The sequence below is a fragment of the Silene latifolia genome, chromosome X, assembly GCF_048544455.1.
Source record: "Silene latifolia isolate original U9 population chromosome X, ASM4854445v1, whole genome shotgun sequence".
NCBI lineage: Eukaryota > Viridiplantae > Streptophyta > Magnoliopsida > Caryophyllales > Caryophyllaceae > Silene > Silene latifolia.
Window position 1 is genome coordinate 114,941,681 of NC_133537.1, and position 21,082 is coordinate 114,962,762.

The 21,082-nt window shown below is 42.9% G+C and overlaps 1 non-coding gene across 1 annotated transcript; it reads right to left on the reverse strand.

Annotated features, from left to right (window-relative positions):
- Positions 1-1,371: 1,371 nt before the first annotated feature.
- Positions 1,372-1,478, reverse strand: LOC141625819 (small nucleolar RNA R71). Its single transcript, XR_012535571.1, has one exon. It is a non-coding gene; the product is annotated as a small nucleolar RNA R71 (small nucleolar RNA).
- Positions 1,479-21,082: the final 19,604 nt, after the last annotated feature.

The following is a 21,082-nucleotide window of genomic DNA, read 5'->3' on the forward strand; positions in this document are numbered from 1 at the left end:
GGAATGATTCATGCTTAAATTAATATGCTTTCATGGTTTATTTGCTTGCTTGTTTTGATCTCAACTCATGCACATATTATGTTTGATGAAATGCGAGCCTATGAATCCTTGCATTTTTTACCCATCACCTATCTTTTCAATGAGACTTGTAAGACATAAACCAACTCGAGTCTCATTAGACCATGCATGTTGTTGAGTAGGAAAGACTAAGTCGACTTGTAGGTGTTGTACAATCTAATCGATTCGGCTCCGGGACCCAAACTTTCCTAGGATTGTAAGATATAACCCAACTCAATCCATCACAACAATAATTGCTTGCTTATAATTTGAGAACGTGTTTGTATGATCAATTCTCAGGAATCCCCTATGACCCCATGATACCCTAGTGCTTTTTACCAATTGTTTACACCCTTTTTAATTCATCTCGCTTGTTTACTTTCATTGCTATTTAGTTTAGTGACCTTCTACATCAACCCAAATTGTGACACCTCTAAGACACCACTAGTTTCAATAGAAATCTCATTTCAATTCCCGTCCCTTGGGATCCGACCTTTACTTGCCTCTTTACTAATTGTAGAGTTGTTTGTGAAGCTATAAATTGTGTTTTGGTCTAGGTGCTCCTAACGACAAGTTACCGAAAAGATTTAGGCCAACCAAAAATGGCACCGTTGCCGGGGACGGTGTTAACTTGATTTAGATTTTCTTATATTGTTATTAATTGTTTCTTTCTTTGCCTTGAGGAAGTAAAACTCCTCAAGGTTTGTTCTAATTGTTTTCGAGTTGTTTGATATTTTGCATGTCTAGAAGGTCACAAGGTGACTTGTTACCTTTTGATCGTGAAATTGAAAGAATTTTGACAACCAATAGAAGACTTGCTAGGAGAAATTTGAGAGGTATTGGTGACGTTGTAGATATTCTACCAACTATTGAGTTCATCAACCCTTTTGCAAGAGAAGGTGAGGAGAACCCAACACAAAATACAACACAAAATCAACCCACAATACCTAAGTTTTCATCACATTCCGTACCCACCAGAAGAACCTACCCAATGGTACTCCCACACCACAACATCTAACCGGAAATTTTATTGCTAAATCCGCATTTATCCAATTACTCGAAAGAAGCCAATTTGGGGGGATGCCTAGTGAAGACCCTCATTCTCATATGGAAACCTTTTGTGACTATTGTGATGCGATTTCTCAAACCGGTGTAACTCAAGACCAAATTCGATGGGTCTTATTTCCTTTTTCTCTAATTGGCACTGCAAAACAATGGTTGAAGGGCCTTGATAAGGCCACTCTCGGAATTGATTCTTGGAAGAAGTTGGCTCTAGCTTTCTACAAAAAATTCTACCCACCGGAAAAGACTAACATGCTAAGAGCTCAAATTACGGGTTTTAAGCAAAGGGATGAAGAATCTTTGTATGAAGCTTGGGAGCGGTTCAAAGGAATTTGTCGCTCATGTCCTCATCATGGACTTAGCGAGTGGTTCTTGGTACAACAATTTTGGAACGGTCTATATGAAGATTCAAGGAACATTCTCAACATGGGATCAAATGGAATGTTCACCGAAGTTGATGACAATCAAACTTGGAACAAAATTGAGGAAATGGCGGTCTATAACTCACAATATAGTAGACCTCGCAAGGCTACTAGAGGAGGAAAGCATGAAGTGGACTCCGTTACTCAATTGGGTGCTCAACTTAGTGCTCACATTGATACAATCAATTTGAAGTTTGAAAAAGCTATGGCTAGACTTGAAGAAGCCTCAAAATCACCAAAGCATCATGTTAATGCCATGACGGCATCTTCATCAATCCCAAGTGGGATATGTGATAATTGTGGAACTTTGGGACATGACCCAAGTGAATGTAGGGGAACAAATGAACAAGTGAATGCTTTCCAAGCATACAAGAGTGCTACCCCTTATTCCAACTATTACAATGAAAACACCAAATTCCATCCAAATCTCTCATACAAAAGCCAAAATGTTCAAAACCCTCAAACAACATACACCCCACCTCCCATGAGAAACCAAAATCAAAGACCCTTTTACAACCAAAACCAAGGTTACCAAAATCAATCTCCATACAATCAACAAAATGACCAAGGTTTTTATGTTCAAAAAGCGGTCCTTCAAATGCAAAAGAATCAACAAGAATTTTTCACTCAAATGCAAAAAGATAGTCAAGCAAAGGACACCACCATCAACAACATTCTAGCTCACACCAAAATGTTGGAAACCCAATTGACTCAACTAGCATCTTCAAGCTCACAAAGACAAAAGGGGAAATTACCACCTCAAAGTAATCCCCCAAGACATGAAACGGTTAGTGCCATTCACTCGAGAAGTGGTACAAGGTATGAAGCACCGAAGAAGCAAGTTGAGAATGAGGTTGTGGAAGCTAGTGATAAGGAAGAAATTGTGCAAAACTCCAAGGATGGAGAATCATCAAAAGAAGAAATTTCAAAGAAAAATGAAGACAAGGTCAAGGAGAAGGAGCCCATTGTGATTAGACTTCCTTTTCCGAGTCATCAAGCCAAGCCCAAATTTGATGACCAACTTGGAAAATTTATGGAAATTGTGAAGAATTTGGAAGTCTCAATTCCTTTCACGGAATTAATCAATCACGTGCCGGCCTATGAGAAATACATGAAAGACATCCTCACAAAGAAGAAGTCGATCCGGAAGCTTGAGACTATCGCCTTCACTAAGGTGAGTAGTGCAATACTTCAAGGGAGTTCACCTCCAAAACTCAAGGATCCGGGAAGCTTCTCAATACCGTGTACCATTGGCGACACTACGATCAACAAAGCCTTATGTGATCTAGGGGCTAGTGTGAGTGTTATGCCGTACTCGGTGAGTAAAAGTTTGGGGATGGGAGAGCTTAAATGCACCAATATTACACTCCAAATGGCCGATAGATCGACGAAGACACCATTAGGGATATGGGAAGATGTTCCCGTGCGAATTGGGAAATTTTCATCCCGGTGGACTTTGTCATTGTTGATATGGAAGAAGATTCCAACCTTCCAATCATTCTAGGAAGACCTTTCTTACACACCGCAGGTGCGGTGATTGATGTGAAACATGGAGAGCTTACATTAGAAGAGGGAGATGAGAGCATAACTTTCAATCTTGACAAGACTATGAGAGCTCCCCGTTTACATGAACCATGTTTTATGATTGATCATTATAGCCGGAAGGATGATAGGAAGAAGTCGGAACTTCAATGGAAGAAGAAAATTGAAGATGCTCCATTCAAAGAGCAAGTGAATTGTAACAAAGATAACTTGCAAAGCTCACCAAAGTCAAGTAATGAAGAAGATGGCCTCATTGGCCAAGACAAGATAATGGGAGAGTTGTCTCTATCAACTCAAGAGATCTTTAGTGATCAAGTACATGAAGTGTGTGGTCTTTGGGACGATGAGTTTGAAGGGATTTTCAATCCCTATATTGGTAATGCTATCGATCAAGACCGACAACAAGGGCAAAGATCTATTGAAGAACTTTATCACGACAATGAACAAGCTTTTGATTACTTTTTCAAGGTGTTGAGCAACATCAACAACACCTTGGACATGCCCCCTTGACATCTCATCAAGAATGAGAGTTTGGTGGAGTCCTCCCTAAACCACCATTTGTAAATATTTCTAACTCCCTAACTCGCATTTTAATTCTTAATTTGCATTTTTTGTCATTTTTGGATTTTTGTGCCTTGATCAAGATAATTATCATTTTTGAGAGAAGTGAGGGAGGGACTAATGATTCAATTGATGTGTAGTGCTTTAGCTTAGTGTGGGGATAGCAATTGCCTAGGCTATTCATGCCTTAGTAGTGCCCCCACAATGAAGAACACGAGATTTGAAGGATGAAAAAAAATGACAAGGGATATGCAAGGTACACGGATGGAACTGAATCCGGGTAAAAGGGGAAGAATCCGAGCGTTTTCATGGGAAGACGGCCGTCTTCAGGCAACACGGGCGTATTGGTCCGAATCCGCCCGTCCTTCATGAGCTGAATTTTTGAAATTTTGGGACTGTTAGCAAATCCGGGCGTCCTGCATACAATCCGCCCGTCCTCAAAAAGACGCCAGTCCTGCTAGAGAAGACGCCCGTCTTTTTGGTTGAGAAAAACAAGAAAAATCCCTGGAAAGGAATCCGCCCGTCTTCTCTGAAAGACGCCCGTCCCGAATTTTCAAATCCGTCCGTCTTTGCTGCAATCCGCCCGTCTTTAGGCGAGAATTCCTGAAGCCCATGCAGACAGAATCCGGGCGTCCCAAAGGAAAGCCGCCCGTCTTCCCCCTGCATTCCAAATATTTCGGATTCATTATAAACCCCCTCCCATATTCATTTCTTCATTCCTTCATTCATAACACTACCCATAAACCCCAAAAACTCAAAACCCTCATCCTCTCCATCACAAAAACAAGATTTCCTCAAACACATTCATCAAAATCAAATCAAAACATCCTTTTAAGAAAAATTAATCACTCCTCTTTCAACAAAAATCAAAACCAAGCACAAAATCTTCAACCTTTGAGTCGATTTTTGAATTTATAAAGGCAAAGCCTTTCATCTTTAAATCGATTTGGGTACACTTGAAAATTGAAGATTTTCACTCTTTTCTTGGTTCAAGCATAAATGGTAAGGACAAAATGAGCAACAAAGGCACCAAAGGCAAAGGCACTCTCAACAAGACAAAAGAGTCTTCAAGTAAAGAAAGCCTCATTGGCTATGGTGGTGGCTAGCTCAAACTTGGAAGTGCAACAAGAACAACCTCCCATGGAAGCAACAACATCTACTACTCCGGAAATTGCTCAACTTTCGAACTATCCGGAGGTAATTTTCATTTCCAAATCCTATAGGGACACTTTTGCCAAGTTTGCTAGAAAATCATTTCTATCCACCAAGTTTATTTGTGAAGATGCCTTAGATAAGTTGGGTGTCCTTGAGCAAACTAGAGCCTTCTTTAAAGCCATGGGGTTGGAGAAATTGTTTACAACAAAAGAATTGACATACCCCTCCCTTACCTTAGAATTCTTGAGTTCTTTGAAAGTCAATAAGGTAGAGACCATGGAAAACATCGAGTTCCGCCTAGCTAATATTAGTAGGCGTATTTCCTTTGAGGAAATGGGTAAAGCATTAGGTCTTAGTGATTCACCGAGTTATTTCAAGAATGTTGGCAAGTATGACCCCGACCCTCTTTGGGAGGCGATTTCCGGAAGGAAATTTGAGAACTATCATGCTAGTCGCGCTCTATTAGTCCACCATCCGGGCATTAGAGTATGGCACAAGGTCATAGGAAACGCCATCATTGCAAGAAAAGACACCAACCACTTTACCAAACTCGATTTTGTTCTTCTTGAGTCAGCCTTGAACATTGGAAGGGAATTCACCAAGCCTTTCAACTCTCGAAGGCTTTTGGTGGATAGATGGCTAAATGTTGATTGTGGGAAGCAAGGCACTACCGTTATTGTGAATGGAGGTCTAGTCATTCTTTTGGCTAAATACTTTGATCCGAACTTCAACAAGGATAGCAAGTATGTGGCGAAGAAGGGTGGTCATCTCATTGATATTGAAACTATGATAAACAAGTAAAAGTGGGTCTCTCATAACCCTATTGACACCAAGTATGGGTGGCTCACTAGTGAGGCTAGATCTTTTACTTTGCCTTTGAAGATTTGTCGTTTAAGTGTCCACCGGACCAACTATCTCCTACCCCTTTCAAAAGAGGCCGAATACATTATCCGACAACAAAAGGGTGAAATTGAAATGCCCTCCTCTTCCATTGTCACACCACCCTATCCTTTCGAGTACCAAGAGTTCAAACCGGAAGGTGTTGAAGCAAAAAATGATTATATGACTCTTCTTATGCAAGAGATGCACAAGCAAGCCTTCAAGGATCAGAAATATGCTTACTTAGCCCAATATCCACCCCTCCTTCATTTAGCTAGGCAAGGACTACTTGATCCTTCATGTCCTTTGCCTAGTTGGGCGGATAGGGAAGTCTTCTTTCCGAGTGCATCTAGGGTTGAGAGTCCGGGTGACAATGAGGTTGTTGGTGATGCGGTTGATGAGGATAATGATGATGAAGAGGCTAGTGAAGAAGAAGAAGAGGATGATGAACAAAGTGAACAACAAAGTGAAGAAGGAAGTGGTGATGAGTCCACTTCTATTGAGGAAGATGATGATAGTGATGATATGATGGAAGATTAGCAAGCTTTGGAGGCTCCTACCCTCTTGAGGTTTGTCTATTTCTCTCTTTGTTTTATTTATTTATCTTGATCATTGTTGGAGTAGTCCTAGCAACATAGAGGACTAACACCTCGGCCCCATTGAGGTGTTCTCATTTTATTGTTCCCACCTTTTTGAAAATCCAAAATGATAAATTTAGTTTCATGCATTGCATCATGTGTGCATGAACTACACCCAACCTTAGGACATTAGCAATAATGTCTAACTCGGTTTGGGGAAGTACATGCATACACAACGGGAGGTAATCTAAATTATCCTCTCCGTCATAAACAAAAACCCATGCATCATGTAGTGTAGATTAGTGTAGCTTGCATTTAGTGTAGAATTCATGCATCATGCTTGCATGATTTCCCATCATTTTGGCCATTGAGGACAATGCCCATATTAGTGTGGGGATGGGGAATTCTAACTTAACTTTTATTCAAAAATCCAAAAAAATTGAAAAATTTCGAAAAAACCATAAAAATTTGAAAGATTGAAAACCAAAAATAAGTTCATTTCCTTTGTAGTTTAGTCATGTATATATTGTATATATTGTGTTTGTTTTATCCTTGTTCACATTAATCGACTACGCCACATCCGAGACATAAGGATCATGAAGACCGCATGGTATGATATTTCCAATCTCCTTCTTCCTATTTATGTTAATGACTATGTGGCTTTATTTTGATTGATGCGGTATAAACAATGTGAACTTAGGACTTGCATTTAGTTTATATGTCATATTAGTTGGTAGAATCATTTGCATTAGGATGTATAAAGGCTAGTTGCATCATGGCATGTAGTTGCATGTTAGAAAATTTTGTGAAACCGTCTACTTGGGAAGCTTGACAAGTGTATATAGGCCCTAGTAGATGCTTTTTATTCTTAAGACTTTGCTTGTTAGAATACTTGTAAAAGACCCTAGGATGTGTCATGCTGTGGACAGCGGGGGCCCACGGGGGCGCTTGGGAGGAAAAGAGAAACAAGCGTTTGCATTTTTGTATGGAGTCGCCACCAATTTTTATGGGAAATTGGAACCGTTCGAATACCTCGTGTCATGTCAAGACACAAAGTAGTGACATGAACACTAAGAAATCGTTACCCTTAGCATTCTATGTCTAGAATGACTCTCGTGGATGCCAATGAACACGGGTGTTCACAGATATCTGGAGTAAGGGGTGAGGGTACGTATTAGGAAGCTCTTTTGATCGAACACCTAATCCCGCCCGCCTCGATAGCGGCCTCTACTAATGATTAGGGAAGTTATTCGTACTTGATATATCGTCGATTATATGCATGCAATGCAACATCCAAGTTTTGATCCTAGCATGTGAAGATTAGGCTAAGTCGGTGAACACTTAATTTAACATACAATTAAGGTCGAAGTAGGATTTAATGCTCAATTACATGTGAAAACATACAAATGATACAAGAAATATGATAAACATAATAAAAAAAATTGCAATAATGAAAATTACAATAATTACAATGGAATAGGCGATTTATGTCGAAAATACCTTTAAAACGGATAATTTGAGAAAAAGAATAAAAGAATGAATCAACGATCAAAACAGAAGGTGATAATACAAATAATAGTTAGTTAATACGTAAACTAATTATATTACGTCAAGGCAGAAAACGGAGTTCGAGGGATTTAATTAAACCGGAATAAAAGTGCAGAGTGCGTCCTTTGGAAGAGGCGCAGCGGCGATTCTTTGCGTCATTCTGTTTCGACCAATTCGGGTCGTGAAGTTTTAATTGCGTGTTGTTAATACTCGTTGGTGAATTTAATGATTGATTAAATTATTTACTCGGATGAAAGTGATTAATAGGTTATTTACATATGATTGATGGTCATAAAAACGATAAACATGGATGAGACGGAATTAAACGAATTAACATAAGATGGATTAATTACAAGAGTGAAAGATATTAACAAGCTAAATTAAATCAATGGACTAAGTTAAACACGATGAATTATTGATGAATAACATAATAGACAGGTGAAAACTATATCAACGGTCGAATTCCAGAAACACGATATGAACAAATCGAATTCCTATAACCCAGATTGAATTTAATGACGAAAAACCCGCAAATATGAGATTATAAGGGATTTAAGTCGAAATTTAATGACGAATTAAACATGTTAATGATGATGATTAATATACATATGAAATTAATGTGCTATTGCGATGAAGAATTAACAAATACAAATCAAATAACGAACGAATTTACAGAGGACGAAGGAAGGAGAAAGGAAGCAGGAACTGCGGCAGCCTCACGAAGAGGCGCAGCAGTTGCTGCGTCCTTTCTCGACGTCTGTCTACTGGAAATCCGAAAAAAAAGGTTTTAAAGCATGGTTTTAGAAATCGGTTTTAACGAGGTATTTTCGACATAAACCTTACATTGACGATTACAAGAAATAAACACAATAAATAAAAGAGAGATTACACCCTCAGACTTACATGTTGACGAAACGAGAAGGACTAAGATATCGATTAGTGATGCTCGACGCGAATGCAAAGAAAGTGCCCTCGTAAGAGGAAAACGATTAGATTAATTAAGTTGATTGATGTGGAGTTGGTCAAATTGGTCGGTCATGCAAACCAGGCTGGTACTCAGAAGGATCCGAGCTTACGTGGTCGAAAGTTCAAGCACGTAGATGCCAAAAAGTAAGAACAAAGTCTAGAATGCAAAGGGAGAAGAGAAGGGCGGACACTCGCGTGAGAAATATGAGGAGCGAAGGCTCCTATTTATACTAATCACGTGGAGGAATTAGGGTTTCGGAGACTCTTTGGAAGTGAATCTCGGAAAGATATGAAAAAGATACGAGAAATACGCATAAAAGGGCCTGGGAAGAGGCGCGCAAAGAAGAATCGCGTCTCTTGGAAGAGGCGCAAAGACTCTGCGTCTGTTCCCAAGGGGTTTCCTCCTGCGGAAGAAAGATTTCCGTGTTTGAGTTATGGTAGGACGGAAATAATTCGGTTTTCCTTAATATCTTATGTGAATATTACGGGAAATTGTTTACCAAAAGATAAAGATTGTGAAATATGGAATAGAAATATCCGGAACATTCCAGAACATTCTGACTCGGGATTTAACGGTTATCAGAAAATGAAGACGGTTTTAGGCCCGGACTCCAAATGTACTCTAATTACTGTCAAAACGACCGTATCGGCACGTAGATGACAACTAAGAGGTAGATATTAATATTTGAGCAATCACTTGACGATAATCTTACGAATTGCCACAAATCGTTCCGCGTACCAAACATGCGGCCCAATCATCACCGGGTGGTTTGCGAGAGGTGCGAAATGAGGTATCTCTGAGCCCCGCTTTGACCGAGGCTTGGACAAGGCGAAAGTCAAAGTATAGCCATCAGGTCAATCGAAGATTACAACCTGACGACTATGGCGACGCGAGGCGGCTCAAGGGGTCTGAACCAAGGACCTGTCGTCGGGAACATTTTAGAGTCTGTCGACTATTGGGGAGGGTCGTTTAAAGTCCATTAGACTACGTAAGGAAGCTCGCCAGCCATAACAAGAGATCATACCTAAGACTTCTTCTCGAGATGCTTCCGGGGTGCATAGGAGCTAAGGTTAAGACCTATAAGATATATAAGGATTGTGCTAGGGTATGGGGCCCTAAAGGAAAGCATTGACGGGAAGGAGGCCAAATATAAATTCAACTTAAGGGTAACTAAAGCTTGGGTATAGGAACTCTATTGGTTTGGGAACTTCTGGAGAACGACACCTTTGTCGAACTCCGCGGGGAAACACGAAATATTGTGAGTAGCATGACACAGGCGGGAGCTGCTGAGAGAAAACTGCTTGGGTAGTCTTCGAGAAACAATTGCGAGTAGCAGGACACAAAGCGGGAACCGCCGAGGGGAAATCGCTTAGGTAGATGTTAATCCTCACGTCTTGAGAGGGACAGTACGTCCGCTTACTCTCGCTGGAGACATGATTGGGAATTATTCTTCTTGTCATGAGAGGGAAAGTATATCCGCTTACTCTCGCTGGAGACATAATGAAGGTGTGTCGAATTCTGTGAAGGAATAAATGCTCGTTGCGACAGGCAAAAGGTCTTGGAAGGAATAAATAATGTGCGACGATGCACTCGGCTTGGAAATGCGGGCCGGAACGAAAGAAAATCGTCAAACGGACCAAAAGAATAAAATAGCATCGGGGAAGAGGCGCACCAAAGATGGGCCCACAAATAACGAATTCATAACGACTTTTTGAAAATCCGTATGGAGGGAACACAAGGAAGAGGCGCAGCAAGAGCTGCGTCTCTTGGAAGAGGCGCAGCGCCTGCTGCGTCTATTCCCCAAAGTGTTATTTCTGCGTAAAAACGCTATAATAAGAGGTTTATGTTCATTATTTCGAAACACAAATCACATAATTTCTCTCTCAAATCTTCACCATTTCTGCCAAGGTTTGATCCAAAAGCTTGCATTAATCATGACTAATCAAGGTATGTGTCTCATTCTTGCATTAATCGTCTACATTTACTCAATTTTGAGCCGAAAAAATTAGGGTTTATGACCCATTTGATCGAAATTTTGGGGCTTTTCCCCCAAACGCATTTGCCTTGTCAAATTGACATTAGAAATGGATAATAGGTAATATGAGGAACATAACCATGTATTTGTCTCGAATTTTTGTTGAGTTTTGAGCCTTTGAGTGAAATTTGAGACGGTTTCACTGCTAAACCGTAAATTGCTTCGAAAATAGCCTTAGGATTGCCCATTTGCGATGAAACTTGATATTTGGGATCCTTGAAAGATGAGTAAACTTTCTACCATCTCGGAATTTTGGTTTGTGACAGCTTTTTCAGGACACTTTTCTAGGGCATAATTGCTTGTTATAACGAAATGCTGCCGAAATTTCGGCTCGAATCCGGAACCAGGCTTCAAATAAGGCTTGACTTGACCCAAATTACCACATGAGTGATCGGGTTGGTGGGAACATGGCCAAGGATGGCGAGAAAAGAGCGATTTCAGGGCTTTGAAGGCTCGAAAATCCCTTAACCAAGGCTTGTCGTCACGCGACGCGGCCTAAATTTGCTTTAATGTTGCAGGTGATGAGGCTTCTACTTCTGGGAGAGCTCCCATGGAGATAGACGTTGCTACTGTCGAGGAGGCTTTAGAGCAGGCCTTCATCGCCGCGGTGATGGCTGCTGGGGACGAGGTCCATGAGGAGGAGGCTGTCGAGGAGGAGGAGGCCCCGAGACGGGCCAACGTCGGACGAGGAGGTCGTCAGCAGAGAGGAGCTCCTGCGTGGGCTGAGACTTGGGAGAGCAGGCACCTGCTGTGGGCTGCAGAGGGTCACCTGTCCTACAGGACGGTGAAGAGTTTGGTAAATAGGAATTCACTACTCATTACTCTTCCTTTTTCATTCATTTGTTCAAATTCCTTTCAAATTTTATTCAAAACTAAAGATAGCTTTTGTTTCAAATCACAATAGGAGGCCGGGAACATCAGGTCGTTCTCGGGTTACACGACAGCGATGGAGCACTACGAGCGGCTGTCGGCGGAGGAGCGGGCCATGATCGAGCGTGGAGCGTTCGGTCCTTTGGTGCAGGTCTGGAGGGACATCGCGAAGAGGAAGCTGCGGGCTAACCTTAGCCTGGTCCGCGCTTTCTTGGACCGATTCTGGGATACGACTTCCACATTCCACATGCCTTTCGGTGAGGTGGGAGTCACTCTGGAGGACTACGGCATGATTTCTGGTCTGCCGTGCGGGACCGAGGAGGTGGAGTGGCCAGAGACTGCCATAAGGGTGGACTCGGCCGAGGCGAGGAGATTGATCGACTGGAACTTGTCGCCGAAGGCCGTTCACGATCCGGGTTTGATACCCAGTTCCTACGTTCGAGACTACTTTGCGGGAAAGACCCCGGCGCTGGTGACGATTGACGGGAGGGAGACGGCTCCTCCTCCCTGTACAGATGAGCAGAGGGCTCGTTTGTGGCTCTGGTGGTTTCTGTCTTCGATTTACCTCGTAGACAAGGGCGAGAGGCTGTCGATGAAGCTTCTTCCCTTCCTTTCTAACCTGAGTTCCCTAGGGCGTTGGGACTGGGTCACTGCTGGTTTTACGGTCCTCATTCACTTCATGAGGGCCATGGTTCGTCCGGAGTTGATGGAGAAGGGGACTTCTCCTGGTCCGCAGACTGGACTTTGTTGGAGGTATGAACCTTCCTTTAGACCAAAGTAAATTCCCTTTCTTTATCAAATCACGAAAGATCGTCATTGGTTATTTTGCTTTACAGGCGTGGGTGTACTCCTACTTCCCGAGCCTCGCGCCCAAGAGGACGGAGCCGCTGGAGAAGGCCTATCCCGTGGTGAGGGATTGGGTGATGTGCCGGACGAAGAGCAAGCATTCTTCTCACAATGTCTACCGGCGGGATGTGAACGCTCTTCAGCTGGACAGCGTGAGTATCTCACTTATATTCACTCGTGCTTCTTATATTTACTTTTAATTGATCATAGGAATGATCCTTTTTTATCTTGTCACAGTGGGTGCCCAGACCTTGGGCGGAGTACGCTGGAGCGCCTCCTTTCGTGGCTGAGGTCCTTCGGCCTAGGAGCCTGAGCCGACTGCTGTTGAGGACGTCGATGGGTCCTGTGTGGTACTTGGGCGAGCGCTTGGCTCGTCAGTGTTCTCGGGACGTGTTGACGGTTCCTGTCGATCCTCCCAGGACGATGTTTAGGGAGCCTTCTGAGGCTGAGAGGGAGGCGGACTTGGCTGGTGCCAGTGGTGACGCCCTCCTTCTACCTGGCGAGGACTACTCGGCGTTCCTCTACGGGGGGTTGGCGTACGGGCCGGTAGTGGTGAGCATCTTTTATTTTCCTCTTGATTTGATTTTGAGAATTATGATGAAAGATCATCGATTAGTAAGAACCATTTGACTTTCTAGGAGGTCGAGGCGGCGGGCATCGAGCCCCCAGAGTACCCCGAGACCCTCGAGTACACTGACGCGACCGGGAGGACGACGATCTCCGAGCTGCGTGACTTTGACGTAGCTGTGACGGATCGGCCTGGGACGATTGGCGAAGATCTCGATTCGGAGGGTGAGCCTCTAACTTGTATAACTTTTGTGTAAGAACACATTTGATTGAGTTTGTTCAATTGTTGAGAATTTATTTTTGAAAATGCAGGTTGCGCCGTCTCGGTTCGTGGCGCTATGGAGGGTGACCAACCGGCTGCGAGCTACTGCCGTCGAGGCACTTGTCGGCGGTCGAGGTCGTCCGGTATGAACCTTACGCCTATTTCATTTTTGATTTTTGATTTTCCGATTTTGCTTGAATCGATTGATATGAGCCAATTTATTGTTTACAGGGTGACCGCGAGCTGGAGCGAGAGTTGACCCAGTCTCGGGAGGAGACAGCTTGCTTGTTGAGGGAGCTCGAGGTTCGGGACGCCGAGATCGCCGTTCTTGCGGCGAGAGTTGCAGAGTTGGAGGGCGCCCAACAGTAGTTTTGTGTAGCTTTTTGCCGTATTTTGTACATTTGGACATTGATTTTGAACATTTTTTGACTTTGTTTGGGGCTCGAGCCCCCCGTTTGTTGCACATTTCCTTTGTTTGGTGTATATACGACGGCCTGAGTGCCTTTGCTACTGGGTTGTGTTGCTTGTATCTGCAGGTTAGTTTTGAACAGGTTTGGTAGATGACGGTTTACGCCGTCATGCTGCCGAAATTTACATAGAAAACACGCAAAGCATACATTTATATATACATATGGCCTTAATTAGCGCAAAACGAGTGACTCAAAAGAATGCAAAAATTTTGCCGGAAATGACCGGACGGTAGGGAGGGTTACCCCCTAAAAAAGAAAAAAAGAAGAAATATATAAGTTAGAAATGTAGAAATGAAATTAAGAAATTGAAATTAATATAGAAATGTTGAGATTCGGTAAAATAAATGAATTAAATGAGAAATATTAAAACGAAAATTATTCTCTAAAATGATGAATTAAAATGAAAATTATTTCCTAAAATGAAAATATACAAGTGTGATAAAATGGCAAAAATGTCGATGTCGCCTCGAAATACGTGCCCGCGAAATTAGGAAACCTGAAACATGGTAATCTTCTCGTATTTACCAAAATAATAACCCGTAGGAATAGGAAATTATTCGTCATGGAATTAGGAAAGATCCAACGCGGAAATCACAGAAGTGAAGCTGAGGAAGAGGCGCAACATGAGCTGCGTCCCTTTGAAGAGGCGCAGCAGGTGCTGCGCCTGTTCCCAAGGTGTTCTGCTCTGGCGGATTTTTGGAAACAGAAATTAGTATAAATAGAGACGTCGATGGAGCTTTTATTCACATAATTCTTCCGTCTCTTCTTCGTCTACTTACATAAAATTCTCAAAATAAATTCTTTCGTCATGAATACTTTGGAGATCCACTTGAAGGAATGGACCAACGAATTTTCGAATATGGAGAAGCATGATATGGGTGCTTATAATTTTGGGTCTTTGTTGAGTTTAAAACTCATCAAGGTTGTTAAACCGTTCTTGTATGCTTGCCTTGACTATTGGGACCCGAATTACCATGTTTTTGCGTTCCCTGGAGGTGATATTTGCCCATTTCCTGAAGAAATTGCTGCTATTGGTGGGTGGGATCCCGAACATTTGCCTGCCATTCCTTCTACTTCGCAAGGGTACAAGAGCAAATTTAGAGACTTGCTTGGATTGACTAGACTTGAGGTGGACCGTCTAGTTACCTCGAAAGGCATGAGAATGTTGGACTTCATAGATCGATTCATCAACAGAGCCGACCCCACCGTTTCTCATGTTGCTAGGCGGAGGGCATTTGGCTTTTGCTTGTTGCATGTGTATGTCTTCCAAGGGCATGTTGATGAAGACTTGAGAGGTTATCCCCGTCTTCTGGGCCTTGTTGAGCAGATGGAGTCGCGCAGAGCCCACTTGCTTATGCTTAGGAGAGATTATTTTGGGCTTGGATAGTAGGAAATCCAACCGCGATCTACCGTATTTGGGAAGACCCGTCCTTCTACAGGTAAAAGACGTGTCTTTTTTTTTTTTTTTTTTTTTTTTTTTTTTTTTTTTTCTAATACCCGCTTTTGGTAGGTTTGGCTTATGGAACGGCTCCGATTCATCGAGCCCCCAGTTCATGTGCTTTCCTATCATGCCCGCTCGATTGCGATGAGGACGAGGTTGTACATGGTGGACTTCACTCGGGTCTGTGATTATTGGAAGAACAAGTTGAAGAGCGACGATGGCCCGTTGATTAGGTGGGTCGTACCGTGGTGGCACCTCAAATTCGTCACTGGAGTGTCTTCTTTGGATCCCATTAGGTCCGTGCGCATTCCTGGATTGGAGTTTATGGTGTGCATCTTCCCGGAAAGGCTGATGAGACAAGTTGGGCTGAAACAGACGATCCCGAGGCTTGACACCGTCCCGCAGACCGCTATGGCGCTTACTACAGAGAGCCGAAGAGAGTGGGCCATTAAATGGTCCCAAAGAAACATGTGGTTCTTGAATTTCTCTGCCAATGCCTTGTGGGTGTCGGATTCTTATCTGAGATGGAGAAAGGCTACTACTCCGGAAGAGCGCGAGAGACTGAGGAAGCGCGAGCCCGTTGACTACAAGGTGCGCGAGGTAGAGAAAGAGAAAGAGAAGCACCTGACAGAGGGAGAAGAAGAAGCCGGGTTTCAAGTTGTTCATCCTTCCGAAGAAACCGAAGACTACTCCTGTCGCGGAAATGGTGATTGGCAAGAATGAAAAGTCTAGGCCTCGAGAAAGACCGTTGGTGATTAGGTCTGAAGTGGCGCAAGAGCGTCCGGCTCGAGGTCGTGACAAGAAATATGACAAGAACGACAAGGGCAAGGGGAAGATGGAGGAATAGCCCGAGTCTTTATTTATTATTTGATTATTATTATTATTTATTGTTGTAATAAAAAAGGTGGGGTTTTTAGAATCCTAGCCTATTCTATTTTTATTATGTAGCGTACTATTATTATCAGAAAATGAATGAAATAAAAAGGTTAAATGGTTATGAAACCGTTGTGATTTTCTATTTATTATTCTTGTCGAATTTCAAATGCAATGCAAATATCCTTCTATTTACATTTTAGATATAACGGGTTGAATCCTGTGAAGGATTGCCTACGTATTCACTTAAAAAAATGAAATCAAACCCTTGCGCATAGTTCGAGTAAATGTAAAAGAATAATTGTTCTAAGCAAGAGCTTGTAATGAACTGAGAAAATAAGCATGAGCTTTTGCTTACTCTGAAGGTGCGAATTTAGTTTATTTGATGATATGAGGATGACAAATTTGTCAAAATGCAAGAGCACAGTGACATTAGTTTATTTCAGCTTGGCCAGGGGCCGTTTATTTAGTGCCACAAGAGCGACACGTGGGGTTACGCGAGACGCGTTTTCGTTCTTATTCTAGGCATAGTATCGTTTTAGTTGGTCAAGGTTTGTTGGGTTTGAAAACTCATTCCCGTCTAGGTCTGTGATTCTAACCGCACCCAATGGGAGTATGGATTTGACTAAAAATGGTCCGGCCCAATTAGGTTTGAATTTTCCCCGTGGGTCAACAGGTAAAAGAGCTCTAACCGATTTAAGTACTAAGTCTCCTTATTTGATGTTTCTTGGCCTAACCCTTTTGTTGAAAGCTCGTTTGATACATGCTTGATTTGTTTGGACATTATGCAAGGCGCGTAGCCTACGTTCATCCAGGAGGATGAGTTCTTCATATCTATCCCTCTTCCAATCGACTTCCGGGATTTGACTTTCTAGTAAAATACGCAAGGATGGTATTTCTAGCTCAACTGGTTGTACAGCTTCCATGCCGTATGTCAAATAGAAAGGAGTAGCCCCAGTGGGCGTCCTAACAGATGTACGATACCCCCACAAAGCAAAGGGTATCTTGCTTGGCCAATCTCTATAGTTGTCAATCATTTTCTTGAGAATCGTGACAACATTCTTGTTTGCCGCCTCTACCGCGCCGTTAGTCTGTGGCCTATATGGCGAAGAGTGGTGATGCTTAACCTTGTATTTGGCTAGCAATTGCTCGGTCTCAGCTTGGAAGTGTGATCCATTATCACTAATGATTTCATGTGGGCAGCCATATCGACAGATGATGTTGTTTTGTATGAATTTTGCCACATTTTTAGCTATAAGACTAGTGTAGGAAGCCGCTTCTACCCATTTGGTGAAATAGTCAATTGCTACTAGAATGAAACAGTGACCTCTGTTGTTAAATTTGGGGTTATCTTCCGATTATGTCAATTCCCCATGCAGAAAATGGCCAAGGGGATGTCATTGTATAGAGTAATGAAGGAGGGACATGTTGTACATTCCCGAAGATTTGGCAATTGTGACAATGTCTTACGTATTTGATGCAATCGGATTCCATTGTGGTCCAATAATACCCCAGACGTGTGATTTTCTTTGTCATCATAGGCCCACTCATGTGAGGACCGCATTCTCCGTCGTGGACTTCTTCCATCACCTTTCGTGCCTGTGAATGATCAAGGCAACGTAGGACTACACCAAGAGGTGTTCTTTTGTATAATTCTTCTTGCATGAGAACGTATTGGGAAGCTAGTAGGCGTATAGCACGTTGTCCCCTCTTGTCCATATCCGATGGATAGGTACCATTAAGCTTAAAATTCAGGATTGCTTGGAACCAGGGTTCCTGCGCGATCTCTTCTTCATCGGTGATTTGGTGGACATAAGCCGGCTCTGACCGTCGTTCGATGCACAAAGGCATTTCCATCATGTGATCCGGCATATTAATCAGAGATGCGAGTTTCGCAAAAGCGTCTGCAAATTGATTTTCTTCCCGAGGTAGGTGTAGGTAGGTTACGTGATCAAAGAATTGAGCGACTTGGTCTATCTAGCCTGATAAGGTGCGAGGCTTTCGCTTCGGATTTTCCAAGATCCTGTAACTTGGTTGATGATCAGTGATGAATCCCCATGTAATCGGAGGTTTTTAATGCCTAAGCTCACTGCCGCTTGTAGTCCAATGAGACAAGCTTCGATTCTCGCAAACATTGTTTGTCACCTCGAAGTCGAGTTTGACAAACAATTGGTGTATGCTCGCCTTCGGGAGAAATGAGCAACACTCCTATTCCGAATCCTCTTAAGTTTGATGCTCCATCAAAGTACAGATCCCAGGAGTCTACATCAGTTTGGAGTATATCCCGTCCTGGAAATGACCAAGTATCTATTGTTTGTGCGTCATTGATAGGATTTTCTGCGAAAAATCCGGCGACGGCGCGACCTTTTATAACTTTCGGTGACACGTAGTATTTGAGGTCGAATCGAGAGCATCGGGGTCCATCTTGCTAGACGTCCGTTGAGGACGGGTTTCTCGAAGAGGTATTTGACTGGATCCATTTTGGAGTATATTTTGACGGAGTAGCTAAGCATGTAATGGCGTAGCTTCTTCGTTGCCCACACAAGAGCGAGGCATGTCTTTTCGAGTTGTGAGTATTTGCACTCGTACTCCAAGAACTTCTTACTAAGATAGTAGATAACTCTTTCTTCACTTCCTACGATTTGAGCCAAAGCATGGCACCCATGGCGTTTGATTCTTGTGAGATATAAACCAAGAGGTTGATCTCGTTGTGGTGGCATGAGCACTGGTGGTTTAGCCAATATCTCCTTGATTCGGTCAAATGCCTTTTGACAATCATCGTCCCACATGGTGTGGTCCGTTTTCTTGAGCTTCTTGAAGATAGGCTCACAAATCATCGTAACTTTCGATATGAATCGACTTATATATTGTACTTTTACCAGGAATCCTCTGACTTCTTTTTCTGTTTGAGGTTGTGGCATTTCGATCAGAGCTTTGATTTTGGAAGGATCTATTTCTATAACTCGTTGGCTAACAACGTATCCCATGAGTTTGCCAGATGTTACCCCGAATGTGCATTTCTGAGGATTGAGCCTCATGTTGTACTTTCGTAGCCTTGCGAAGAACTTGCGAAGGTTCGCAATATGTCGCTCTCTTTCCTTGGATTTGACAATCATGTCATCTACGTATACCTCAACTTCTTTGTGCATCATGTCATGTAGGAGTGTAGTTGCGGTGCGTTGATATGTAGCTCCGGCGTTGATCAATCCAAACGGCATTACCGTATAACAATAGGTTCCCCATTGGGTGACAAAGGCGGTCTTATGCATATCTTCCGTGGCCATTTTGATTTGATTATAACCCGCATACCCATCCATGAAGGATAGTAACGCGTGGTCTGCAGTATTGTCCACCAATATGTCGATGTGAGGTAGAGAGAAGTCATCTTTTGGACTTGCTTTGTTTAAGTCCCTAAAGTCAACACAAACACGGATTCTTCCATCCTTTTTGGGTACGGGTACTATGTTAGCTACCCAGTCAAAATACTCGGAAACTTTGATGAACCCGGCTTTGAATTGTTTGTCAACTTCTTCCTTGATCTTTAGAGCCCATTCTGTTCTCATTCGTCGAAGCTTCATTTTCTGGTGGTTTGAAACCTGGCTTAATCGGAATCCTATGTTCGGCGATATCCCTGTCAATCCCTGGCATGTCTTTGTAGGACCAAGCGAAAACGTCTTTGAATTCATTTAGGAGGTCTATGAAATCGGCCCTTTCGGTAGAGCTCAAGGTAGTCCCTATCCTAAGTTCTTGGGGTTCTAGTTCGGTTCCTACATTGATGGGTTCGGTGTCCTCTATTACTGGTCCCCCTTCCCCTTCATGTAGTATTTCTTTGGCTACGTAGGGAGGTATTTCGATCGAGTCCGGGTCTTGGTCATCCTCAGTATAATCGTAAACAGAATTGCACTCAAGATAACGCAGAGAGTAAGCAGAACCTGATTTATTCATATTAAAATTTGAGTAAAGTTGAAACAAAGAAGCCAACTGATCCATGGTCAGTGGCGGCAAAGGGACAGTGGTTGGGGCATTTCCCGAACTCGTGACTACTCGAGGCTAAGCTAGGAGAAACAAAGGGAGTGGGGATGACGACAGGAGTAGACTCTCTAATGACTCCTCTAGACTCCGACTCTGACTCCGACTCCGACTCGAACTCATCGTCTTCTGGTTCTCCTTTGAACATCTCTCCTTCTCCAGTGGTGAGCTTGAAGAGTCTTCCTTGATTGTTGGTCCATTTGATTGATTTTCTCCATCCTTTCTGCTGTCTTGCGTTGGTTTCTGTGATTAACGCGGTGGGGTTGAAGCGATCGTCTTAAAGTATCATGGTAATGATCTCATCCTGCGCGGCCCTAACGAATCGATCTTCTCCAAACAATAGGCTAACAGCTTGTTCGTCTAAGCAAGGTGCTTGACGGTTTTTGACGGTATGAACTGTTTCTGGAGGGATAAAGTAGCAATCGTGAAAGATCTCGATTCCGGCTAGCTTCCTCTCGAGATAATGCCAAGGTTCGGGAAATCCGTGAAAGAGTTCTAGACTTCCTTCTTGAAGAAAGTACCCATTTAAAGTAGGGAGATAGGGCCGCATTTGGACTCCTACGTGCTTACGGTTTTGGACTTGGGCAAGCATTTCGAGAACCTCCTCTTTTGTGGGTTTGTACCCTAGTCCAAGTGGTATCCTCTTTGAGTTGCCTTCCTTGTATGGTGCGAAGGTGTTTCTTCGAGTAGGGTTTAAAGGCATTCCAGGGAAGTATCCCTGGGTTTTGAGTATGTGGTTGACCACCAAGTTGGAGTAGGGATCATAGTGTAAGGGTGCCAACTCACTTTCTATGACGCTCACGCTTTGGAAGCCCTCTAGTTCATATACGGGATCCGCAAGGACTTGGTTGTTCGACTGTTTTTCGATTATTGCCTTGATGGGTGACGAAGTGATCGTCACTACTTTGCCATTTAGTG